Source organism: Pseudorca crassidens, chromosome 15, assembly GCF_039906515.1.
Source record: "Pseudorca crassidens isolate mPseCra1 chromosome 15, mPseCra1.hap1, whole genome shotgun sequence".
Lineage (NCBI taxonomy): Eukaryota > Metazoa > Chordata > Mammalia > Artiodactyla > Delphinidae > Pseudorca > Pseudorca crassidens.
The window spans coordinates 85191102-85203598 of record NC_090310.1 but is presented as its reverse complement, the minus strand read 5'-3'; the positions used below and the strand labels follow the sequence as shown (position 1 = coordinate 85203598).

The 12497-nt window shown below is 52.0% G+C and overlaps 1 protein-coding gene across 1 annotated transcript in view; it reads right to left on the bottom strand.

Annotated features, from left to right (window-relative positions):
* ZNF831 (zinc finger protein 831) overlaps nt 1–9867 on the bottom strand; it is a 130776-nt gene extending 120909 nt beyond the window's left edge. The window contains exon 1 of the mRNA XM_067708622.1: nt 9635–9867. The gene's annotated coding sequence lies outside the window, so the exon portion shown is untranslated. The remainder of the gene's footprint in view (nt 1–9634) is intronic.
* Between the last annotated feature and the right edge of the window lie 2630 nt (nt 9868–12497).

Here is a 12497-nt window from a genome sequence, read left to right as displayed (position 1 = left end):
GACTGTGCTCTCGCAGGGCCACGGAGAATGAAAGTGACTGAGTGACAGACGAAGAGCCAGGGGAAGGTGGGCCCTTTTGTTTCCCTACAAGTTGTACCCCTTTTAGGAAGACGTGATGTACCTCTTGAGCGCTTGCCTTATCCGATTTTAATCATCGAGTGTAAAAATGAAATCATTTCAGCACCTGCAGTGATTTGTGTTGGCATCACCCACTGTTTCTGTAGATTAATTTTTTAGACTACAAAGAAAAAGCCTTAACGTTTCAGCTATAGCAAGAAAAATTGGTTCCTCCTTCCACCCACTCTCAAAAGTTTCTTATGTAAGGAGTTTGTTTTCTTGTTTTTTTTTTAAGGGGAAGGGTTCACTGGTCCAGATGAGGAACGAAGTGGCGGGGCTGAGACCCCACTCCACCCCACCCCTTGGGAGACTGGTCAATCAGGGTCTTTTGGATGTATTTACAAAAGCAATATGTTTAAACATTTCAATAAACAGATTAAAACATGGATTTGTATATTAGCCTCTGCCAGCTGCTTCTCCAAACCAAGAATCCTTTTCTCCTCGTGAAACCAAATGATGACTGCTCCTCGACCCCAAGTTGTGGCCTGGGAGACCCCAGAGATCTGGTTCTCTTTTCCTCTGGGTGGCCCCTGATCTCAGGTTCTGGCTTTCCTTCTCACTGTCCCATCCTCTGGGTGCATCCTTAGTGTAAGTTCCCCCAAATCCTTTTTGGAAGGAAGCAGAGCTCAAATGATAAGCCATCCAGTTTCCCTCCAAAGCCAGAGTTCAGAATCCCACCAGCGCCCGGAGCGAAGAGCTAGCCTGACCTCAATACGTCTCTCCCTGCAGCACAGGGACCACCATCCCCAGCTCCCTGCAGGACTTATTTTTAGTGCTAGGGACTTCAGGGTCATTGGTGGAGCACCAGGGAAGCACATACTTCATCCATACATTCTCTAGGGTCACCATCGCTTCATACCCTCCCAGAGAGGTTTTCCAGCACATCTCTTGAAGACAGATGCTAAAGATGAAGTTTCCTAATGTAGGAAAATTTGCCCCTTTAATTAAGGCTTCCAACCCATCTCTTCCCATTCCCAAAGGGATGAGATGGGATTTAGAGCTAGAGGTCCGTCATGGATCATCTAGCCCAGGAATGTCAAGTTCAGATGCACCTGTCTTCTCCCCTTCTGACACCCATGGCTACTTTGTCACAGCACTCTTCACCCCAGAGCTGGGCAGCAGATGCCTCTTTACCTGGACCTCCAAGAAATCATTCCCAGTGAGATTCAGCCCCTGACCTAAAGCCATTCAGCCCCTGACCTTAAAACGCCCTCGTTTTAAACATCACAGAGGTGGGACCAGAACCCACCTCTCACCAGAGCCCATGCCATTACCCACAACACCGATCTCTGGTTGCCACTGTGTTTGTCACGGTGTTAAATGCACATACATGCAGATGTGGGCATCTGTGCAGGTGCGTGCAGACAAAAACCTTGATGCCTGCGTGCGTCCAGCCCAGTCTGTTTTCCTATCCGTGAGAAGCTGTGATTTGTCCAGTCTGTCCCTTCACTTCTCACCGCCTGAGAAGGTTTTGTCTCCTCTAGACTGTGCTTTATCTTTTCTGTGATACATGATCAAGCTGATTGAGGAGAAAATAAGGACCAAAACCAAACAGGCAGATACCAATCAAAAAAGCAATGAAGAAGAAAACAGACCCCCTCCTAGGTGTCAGGGAAATTGCATCCAACAGTTACCCACACGTTTACCAAATATTTCTTGAATACCAATCAGGTTCCAACTTCTGTCCTAGGTCAAAGGATCGGGGAAGAATAAGACAGACAAGGTCCTTGCCCTCGTGGGGCTGACATTTCGGAGCAAAAGATAATCACGAGTAAGAATGCGCATAAATGAGTGAGGTCGCTTCAGACAGAGGTAAGTGTGACGAAGACAGAAAGACGGAGTGGTGTTACCCATGATGAGGAGACTTGAAATACAAGGAAGATTCAGCCGTGGGGAAATCTAAGAACAAGCCGTTCCAGATAGAGGGAGAGTGACGTGAAAAGGCCCAGGAGTGAGAACTCACTTGGCAAGTTAAAAGCAGCAGAATGGGCTTCCCTGGTGGCGCAGTGGTTGAGAGTCCGCTCGCCGATGCAGGGGACGCAGGTTCGTGCCCCAGTCCGCGAGAATCCCACATGGCCGCAGAGCGGCTGGGCTCGTGAGCCATGGCCGCTGAGCCTGCGCATCCGGAGCCTGCGCTCCGCGGCGGGAGGGGCCACAGCAGTGAGAGGCCCGCGTACCGCAAAAAAGAAAAAAAAGCAGCAGAAGGCTAATGGGTGTGCAGAACAACAGCAAGGAGAACAATAGCAAACCGCTAGGAGATGAGGCCAGAGTTCATGCAGAGAACAAGTGATGTAGAGCGTTTGAGGCCACAGGAGAAATTTTATTCTAAGCAGCCTAAGACATGGCGCAGAGATCGGGAAAGCAATTGAGAGAAATGGGGTCAGGACAGAGGAAGGAACTTTTCACAGAGTTTGGAGAAGAGGGACATCGGACAGGGGAATGTGGATGGAAAAAGAAAGAAGAAACGTTACACGTTTTGCTGTGAATCATGAATCCCCTCCCCAGTGCTGAAGAAATCCAAGCAAAGAACCTTGCTGTTCGCTTATCAAATAAATCACTCGCTGTTTACTGCACTGAATCTGGTGCTCATAAAGTCGCTCTGAGACTGGGCCACATGGGTCCCTGTTCCAAAAGAGTTATATACTTGTTCTGCGGGATTGACCCATGTGTGTGACTGGGTGCATGTTTCCTATCCCCGAAGTGGGAAAAAATGATCCAACCTCTCTAAGTATTGCATCCTCTATGAGGCGTGACCTGACTTGACCAGGCATCTGGGGGGACTTCTCCACTCTCAGGGTCCCACGGCAGTTCGCACATTCGTCCTCGTCATCAGCTTCTGTCCCTCGATGCACTCCTTGAAGATGTAGACAAATTTGAACTTTCTTAGCCCAGCTCCAGGTAGGTACTTGGCAAGCAACCGTGAGACAAATCTTCTCAGCTGTGCTGGGAACGCAGGTTGAAAGGGTTCCCTCCAGCACGAAGCAGCTCAGCAATAATTCCCTCTCTGAGGCTGGGCCGGCCAAAGCGACTTCCTACCACACCTTGTCTCTCCAGAGTTCAGTATGGCAGGGATGCCCGACCTCTGACTTGCCCTTCCTCTGGTGCGCCGGGTGCGGCTGGTCAAACATGTTTGTCCAGCCTCCCAGTCAGGTCTCGGCAGCCGGGAGCCCCAGGCTTCCCCGGGCAGCGTCCCGCACTATGAAGCACTTCGCCTAGTGGCCTCGGAGCGAGATCTCTCGGGGAAGCCACCCGTTCCTCCTGCCAAGCCTCCTGCTTCGTGGGAAGCCCAGCCATGAAGATGCACCCGGCCCAGGGAGGGGGGGCCCAAACCGAAATCAGGCCCTGACCTTCTCAAAAGTCAGGCAGTGAGGCTCAGGCATGCTTAACGTCGTGTTGACTCCTTCCTGTTCTCGTGGGGTCCCGTTGTGCACTGTGTGGGCCTGAGGGGAAGCACTCGGACAGTGTGGGCTTGGAGCCAGTGCACGTGTTCTCTGGAGGAGGGGCGTGGGGCGGGGAGCCAATCAGGGACAAACTCAGGAACAGGGTCCGCAGGAGCTGCTCAGCTTGCTGGGCTGGGGATGGTGGGGACAGCCAAGCGGGATCTGGATTGAACTGTCCGCCCACCAACGGCTCAAATCCAGTGACCTCCCTTCACCTCCAGGCCCCTCACAAACCCCACGCTCCTCTCCGTGACCGGAGGGCTGGTTTTCAAACACAGAATATTCCATCCACGCACACCCGCTCTAGTGTCAACGCCATGAAGTGATCTCCGCTGCCTGCGTGGTCTAGAGGGCGCTGGCCTCTGTCCCACTCTGTGGCCCCTTCCCAAACCCCATTTCTTGTTGTTTTGCAGCCCAGCCCACCCTGGCCCCTCAGCTCCTACACTCCTGCCCTGTAGGGGCCCCGCAGGAGCTACGCCCAGGCCTGAGGTGTTCCTTCCTTTCCTCTGTACCTCATGGCCTTGCAGCAAACTCAGCTCTCAAGTCCTCCAGGAAGCCTGAGAGGATGCCCGAGCCACCATGCTTAGCCGTTAAGCCGAGCTGCTCTCTTCAGCAGACAAGAGAGAGGGGCTGGGGCAGCCCCTCCCCGTCATGGTTCCCTGGGCTGAGCTCCTCTCTTGGGGAGCATCTCCCAACACATGGGGTTCGGTTGGCACCAACATTTGAGGCCAACCCTGTTCACCCTAAAAGCACAAATCCCAAAGCATCTCAGTTAAAACTGCTGCAAATCTCCATAAAGACCTTTCGAAAAGAATGCACCCTCTCCAAGAAGTCCGTGCCCAGGAGCCAGGTTTCACCCCTCTCCTTTAATTCTCCCCTGGCAGGGATCCCCTCAGCCAGATCTCAGAGTGAGGGCTTTAAGGGCACCTGGGGTTGTACCCGGGCTCCATTCTCACTAGTTGTGGGCAAGTTACTTTACCTCAAAGCTTCTGTGTGTTCCTCTGACCGGCAGGGACAATAATAACACCAGGCACTTGGGAGAATTAAGTCCAAGGTGCTCCCCACAGAGGGGTGGACCTCCAACCCCAGTCTGTGTTCACGGTAGCGTTACTGCTGTGATTACTCTCTCATCAGCAGTGTCCAGTGCTGGGCATCTTGGTGGGAGGATCCCAGAAAGAGAGGCTGCCTCTTCCTTTCCAGAGGGAGCCTGGAGGAGCCCCGGGAAAGGGTATCCCGGGAGACAGGAGCCGTGTGTCTCGCTGGGCGTGCACAGATCAAGGTGGCAAGTCACACACACCTGTGTGCCCCGTGAACGTAGACCTCACGGGGTCCCAGCAGCGCTCAGCCCGGTACACCTGCCCCAACCAGAAACCCAGGACGGCGGGGGGCTGTGCTCCTGGCCTCCCACCCAAGTACACACTGCCAGGCGGGCCCAGTGTATTTGCATATAATCTGCATGTGTTGACACTGCCGTTCGCATCTTTGCACAGAGCGCTTCCAAGCTAACCTGCTGTTACGGCTCCTCTGAAGCCTGGTTTTCCTCGGCATTCATGCCACTTACCCACCCACTGCCAGAAAGGACTAGGCAGTGAGACAGGCCGCGAGCTGAGTCTGAGCGCCTGGCAAGTCACATTAGCATCCCTGGGCCTCGACTTCTCCCCTGGACAACGAATTTCATCACACCTCCCCCTGGGCAGAACCAAGGAGACTTTCCCGCACATGAGATGTTGGTACGTGCCTGGACCCAAGGGCACAGGCTGTTTTATCCTCATCAGAGCCCGGGAAGAAAGTCTGATGGAGAACTCACCCCAACTCTTCCCAGATCAAGTTTCTGAGTGTCACGAGGGGGTCCCCTGTGTTACAGATACTATATTTATAGAAAATATATAAAAATGCAGGATGCCTTGAAAAAGAATATATATATATATATCTGCATAGCTGTGCTGTACACCTGAAACCAACATGATATTGTAAATCAACTATACGTCAATTGAAAATTTTTCAGTTTTTTGAACTATACTTCAAAAAACAGGCAGGATGCCTAGTTAACTTTGAGTCTCGAAGAAACAATGAATAATACGCTAGTAAAAGTATGTCCTGTGCAATCCTTATACTACGAGCATCCACTGTCCCTGAAATCCAAACTCAGCTGGGCGTCCTGTATTTTATCTGACAGCCCCACCTGGGACCCCAGGCCCACTGGCTTCTATTATCACCAATATCCTGTTTTCTCCCAGCTTTTAGCTAAGCCCAGGCTTTATTTCCTAAATGTCCAGCTTCCCCATGTAGGATAAGAAGGAGGGCCGAGGTTCCACGGGAGGTAAACTGAGAATTGCCAAGGGGAGCGACAAGGGGAGAGAGAACACGTGTTTCCTAATTTAGTTAAACATCGAAAACCTGTTCCTCGTTGGTTTCTGCGAGGACCTCCGTGGTTATCACTGTGGATGTGAGGCCACAGTTTCCTGTGGCGAGGGGCACGTGTGTTTGCATCAACAGACCCCGTTTCTAGGAATCTCCCCAGGATGTGAGGCCCTCGGCGGTCACAGAGGAAGAGGGTCGGCAGGGAGGCCCTGTGGGCAGGGCTGCTTGGGAGGGAGGGGCCCTGGAAGGCCCTCAGCCCATGTGGGATAAGCGCCTCCGCCCCGGACTTTTGTCCAGCTTCCCCATCGCACTGTAGACAACTGGGCCCGTCCCAGAACCAGAGGTGATCACTTGCCTAATTGCTGACCTCCACTGTGGGGTCCAGGGGGAAGGAATGGAGCTCAGGGGCCTCTACTTTTCACTCAGAGTCACCAGCAAATGGGCACGAAACCAGCAGGGAGGCCGCCAGCTCAGGACCCTGCAGTCCATCCCTCCAATGGGCTGAGCTCAGGCTCTTCCACTGGTGTCCCTGTACTTCCGGAACGGGTCGGGGACCACCCCTGTAGACACTACAAGTAAACACGTGCCTCACCCAGGAGGGAGTGAGCATAGAATTCTCCTTCAAGGGTTCTTTTAGAGGGAAGGGTTATTTTATAGTAAGATCAATGGATCTGCTATGGAGGGCAATGCCAAATGTTTGTGTTTTGAAAATAAATGCAAAAAATAACATATGTAGGACTCTGGGTCCTCCATCAGGAGGTGATAGGGACAACGGCAGCCTCCCTGGGCGTTGTAAGGATTAGATAAAGAGATGCAGGAAGGGGCTTCCCTGGTGGCGCAGTGGTTGAGAGTCCGCCTGCCGATGCAGGGGACACGGGTTCGTGCCCCGGTCCGGGAGGATCCCACATGCCGCGGAGCGGCTGGGCCCGTGAGCCATGGCCGCTGAGCCTGCGCGTCCAGAGCCTGTGCTCCGCAATGGGAGAGGCCGCAGCAGGGAGAGGCCCGCGTACCACAAAGAATTAATTAATTAATTAATTATTTTTTTAAAAAAAGAGAGATGCAGGCAAAGCCCTCCCTCCCGAGCACAGCACTGGGCAGAAATAGTCAGACCTTCTCTGATCATAATTATGAGACTGAGATCTCTTCAACTGGTCTCATATATCAGACCTCCCTGTGCATAAAGAAGTTACAAAGCAGCAAAAGGACTCCAGGCTCTCAGCTCCGGGGGAAGCTTTCACTTGATTTTCTAATGACATCATCTGGTCAGGTCTCAAACAGACGGCAAGAGCCTGAAGGTCACCTGCCTTGTCTAACGCGCCCAGATGGGCACCCGTCTTGTACATTTGTGGCCACAGACGTGGCTGACCTGGAAGATCCCAGAGATTCCCATGACCAATGGAATTCCCATTACCCAGCCACTGGCTGCCCGCCCAACGGCCACTGTCCGCTGAATACAGGTGTTCCCAGCCCAGAAAAATCCCACCGTGGATGCTAAGGAGGTCCCGGTAGAGGATGTGATGGGTCCGTGTTCAGGGAGCTTGGTGTGCTCACCCAGACACACGCAGCTCAGATGGGTGGGTTCAGGATCCCTGAGTCGTCTGCCTGGATAGAAAGATAGAACCCAGTCTCTGGACAAAACACCCAAGGTCAGTGTCCTGCTTACTCACACCCTCTCGGTGGTCCTGACCTTCCTTCTTAAGAACTTCCCAAATTCGGTGATGGTAATCCTTCTTGCCGACCTGAAAACGGACTTTCCCAATGGCCACCGGAGATCATCTACACACTTTGTATTTCTCCACTCAACGGAGACGCCAGCCACATGCCCTGGGGACTCTCTCTGCCCCCTCAGTGGGTTGTCCGTGTCCCTGTCTTGGATGGACCAACCGTGAACAACCCATGAACTACATGAGGACCATACATAGGTCTCAACACACGGCTCTGAGCACGTCGTTGTCAACAACTGAGTCTGACTGTAGGACCGTGAGGGAATATTGTAACTAATTTAAGAGAGCAGAAGGGATGTCTCCTCTAAGTAGGGGCCGGGATGTATTCTCACTTTCTTATTGACCTAATAATTGTTGCAAACGTACAAAGACGGTTGTCTCAACAGTCTGACTACCACGCGGCCCTCTGCTTCTCCTTCTCGCCTCTTGTTCAAGCCGCTGTTATCCTGTTATCACCTCGGAGAGTGAGACACCCTGCTCGTGACAACTCGTGCATTTAAACCGCTCTTGGATTTACAGCCTGGGCTCTGAAACATGCATAGGCGTTTTCAGGGTAATTAGCCTCACACACAATTTCAGCCAACCTGTGATCAACCCCAGCTCCATAATGAGCTCCTACTAAAATGTTACACTTCGTCTTAACTACTTCGGGAGATACTCCCCGTTTATGAAAGATACTTCGTCATCATCAGCCCAGTTTGGAGATTCGAGAGCCCCGTCCTTCTTTGTGGTGGTAGATTTGCCCCCAAAGCCATTTTTTTATTCCAAGCCATGATCCCACATCTTTTTTCCCCCCAATTTCAGCTTCATACAGCCTTTCCTTTTTGAAAAACAAAGCCTAACAATTGCAATTCTGCCTTGGCCAGTGGCCAGACATCCACGGGCTGGAGCCAGGAGATTAACGGATACACCCGGAGAGGGCAAGGTCAGAGACCGGAACATTCTGGACTCATGTTTGTGCTGGAGACCAGACCCCAAGGCCCGAGAGCACCCATACATGAGGGTCGACACCTCCCGGTTTGAATGACATACTGAGGACCTTCGGAACCTGTGGAGGAAACACGCCTATGACATTCATTAATGTGAGGCGAAATGTAGCAGCAGATCTTGGAGACTAAAAATAGACCTATGCCGGCTGATTCATCCCCTGACTGCACAGAGCTCGGCGCTCTTTTATCTGCTTCTCCTCTCCAATAAGGCACATTATGGCCTTTCTCCTTTCCCTCCATCTTTGTCGTTCTTTTTTCATTTCTCTCCTTCTGGTCGAGAGAGGCTTAAACCTTCCGGAGGAGGTGTCCCCGCTCGGCTCCCCTCCGACCCACAAACACGCATAATAAACAAGGAAATCGTTTCTTTTCCTGGCCCACATGGTGGTGAGCGATGTAATTTATCCTGAATATTTTCCATGTGGATGTTTCTGCCTGTTGCCTCACACACAGAACTCTATAGCTTCGTTTCCGATTACAGTCCGTTCTATTTTAAACTTTGTTGATTTCTGCTGGGAAGGAAGCCTATTTCATACAGATTAGCTGGACAGCTGGGTCTGATTGCCTCTGATTACCGGGCTTGGGGCCACTGGGGAAACAGGTTTCCCAAAGCCCCTTGGTTGGAGAACCATTCCATAGGGTCCCAGAGGACCCACTTTGGGGTCAGTGCTCACTCGAGGGAAGAAGGTCAGTAGCCTCAGTTGGAAATCAACAGGTCAGGCCAAAGGCAGGGTCAGACCTTAGTCCACATCTCAGGCTCAGGAGGCTGTGCTGAGAGGTGAAGGGGGGTCCTGAGAAGCCCCCTCGTTCCAAAGGTCTCACGGGGACCTGAGTGGGGGGCTTGTGTCAGAGCAAACTGCGTGTGTTTGGAAGGAAGCGTCCATCATGCTTGCCTGAGAGAATCACTCAGGAGGCAGCAGACAAGGCTCAATGATTAAGATCCCTTCATCTGGCCTTGCCTCCCAGACCTCCAGGTGCATAAAGAAATCACAAAGACCTCTCTCACCTTGAAGTGGTCAGTCCACAGGCAGGTGGAGGCTGCCGCGCTCTCCTGAAAACCGGTGGCTCCGATGAGGCAGGAGTATTCTCCCTGTGCGTCCCATCTCTGCTTCTCTTTATGCCTTCTCTAGAGGAAACGGAATGCTGGAAGTTTTTGTTAATTGTGTGTGTGGAGGGTGCTGCGTGTCGGGGTGCAGGGGCGATGGGGGTGGCGGGGGGCCCCAGGGGGGTAGGGCTGCAGTCTGCCCTGGTGTGGGCTCGGGTTTAATGGCCGATGCTGGGGATGCAGCTTGCCAGCCGATGCTCAGCGCCACTGCAGCTCTGTGTGTGGGCGACGGCAGCTACACGGCTGGGTTTCAAACCATCACACTGAACATTTGCAAACAGATAAAAAAACAAAACCATCCGGTACGAATGGAAACTTCTGCTTTCCTTTCTCTTTCTGCGCTCTCTCCCTTGCACCTCCCTTCTCGGGTTTTGGAGGAGGTGGGCGAAGGTGGGCGTCTCTCTCTGCAGGCCCTCCCGGTCCCATCTCTTCCCGGCGCACCGTCCACCCCTAGGGCCGCCAGCATGGACAGGTACATCAGGTCGTCGAGACCAACCCCCAGGGTGCTGGGCATGCCCAGACATTTAAGAAGGATTTTCTCTTCTCCAGGGTCTTGCCCAGATTCAGCCACTGAGACCCATCACACCCAAGGAGGATTTGGGTGTCCTTATCTGGCCACCTTTAGCCCTCCTAGTTTCAAAGCTACCTTAGAACTGGCCAGCAAAGGGGAATGAGGTGCACTTTCATATCTGGTGAGACTTTTCCCAATGAATACTCTGTGAATGGTGGCATGAGATACTCCATAAAAGAGAAAAAAATTGTCCTGTGGCCAAATTACTTCGAGAACTGTTGCATCCTGTTGCTCTGAGATAGTCACAGAGCATGTTCAAAGGTAAAGGCTCTGAGAAGTCCTGCAATAAAGGATCCTATTTGCCTTTGTTTAATCCAACATTTCCAAAACGTGGAAACCTTAGACGAGTCCCCTCTCCCCAAACACCACCACCACCAATGACAACACACACACAAACACACACACACACACGGGCACGCGCACACACACACACATTCATATCCGCCTCCCTCTGCCCCCCACCCCCAGTGGTGGCCTGACCCAAATCAACTCTTTCAGCCAGAGAGCAAGAGAGGGCAAACGAGGAGAGATCCTGGGAACCAGGTATGTCAGAGGTCACCATCTCAGGTTTCTCTCAGCTTGTTATTAACATGAGTGCCCTGGATGGTTACCAATGAACAAGAGACTGTCATTCTGGCTGGACGAGGAACCTGAGGGAAGCAATTTTTCAGGGTTGTGCAGGGCTGTCGGGGCATCTTCTCTCCCATCCCAGTGGGTCCCCTCCTCACTTCTGCAGCCCAGGGATGAGGGGCAGCCTGCGCTGGATCCCCACAGGGGCAGAGTCTGGAGGAGTTTTCTGGTGCCCTGCTCACAGACCTCTGCTGGGCGCTATAAAGATCAGATGACATGTCTGATCCCGGAAGCATGAGACTTAGGAGGCGGAAGAGTAGAAGCGTGGGGCACATAAACTCTAGGAGAGAAATTTGTGAATAGAGACATTGTCAAAAAGGGCTATGACAGGAGGACAGGCAGGGGAATTGAACAGGGGGTAGGGGAGGAAAATATGGTGCACTCTGCTGGATTGGGGGTACCGTGGCTCATCAGTGCCAACAGACTCCAGCTCTACGGCTCACTGTCGATGGGGACCTTGGGCAAGCCTTGGCCTCCTCATCTGAAAACTGTTCTTTTGACCAAGGGTGATCTTGCCCCCCAGGGACATTTGGGAATATCTGGGGACATTTTTGTAGACAGTACGACTGGCATCCAGTGGGTAGAGTCCAGCGATGCTGTTAAACAGCCTGCAATGATGGATAGGGTGAGCCCACGACAGAGAACGATCTAGTCCAAATGTCAGCAGCCCAGCAGGTGTGGAGGACCCAGTCTGGGTGAGTCCTCCAGCCCCCTGAATGGGGCTCAAATGAGACAATACACGTGAGGATTCTGAATAAACCAGGAGGTAGTTATGTTATATTTGGTAAGAAAGAGACGTCCTTATCATTTACATGGCATTTCTTCTCTGATTGGGTGGTAAGATGGAAACACATGGAAAGTGGTGTAAGAGCTCTCTGTTTCAGACGAAGAGGAGAGAAAGCCCGCCTGCCTTATAAACACTCCAAATTACATGATTTGAAAAATAAATAAATAAGAAAGGGGAAGAAAAGAAATGCCTCCTCTCGCTTAAGTATATCAGAGAACTTGAACTCTGTGTGAACAAAGTGAAATGGGCGTAGAAAAGCTTTAAAAAGCTTGCAAGCACTTCGAGGGATAATCTTTGGTAATTAGAGCATTTTACAGAATCCATTAAAGAGGCTTAAACAAAGCTGAAATTATTTGTTGCCCTTTCTCTGAAGGAGGGTAATGGTCGTGCTGGCAACACTAATGCATCTGGCCTGGCTGGGGTTTTTTTTTTTTTTAAAGAAATCTTGGGCCAGGCTTGCAATTCGATCCCCAGCACACAGCAAATTATTGGAGACCAACAAAAAGGAAAAGTGAAATTCAAGTTCAGATGCATGTTCCAGCAGACTGACCAGCCTTGAGGAAGGAAAGCTGGCCATGTCTCACTCTGCACCCCAATGCCGGTAGGACTCCCAGGACAGGACTCAGAGTCTGGGCCCTGGAAACAGATTCTCCTGGATGATGGAGAAGTACAGGTGTGTAGGGGCCTGGGAGAGGCAGGTAGGGCCAGGCCTGCCGTGGATGGAATGAGGGTCAGGCCAGGCCCAAGAGAAAAGGAAGGGAGGATGGGGGGCAGGC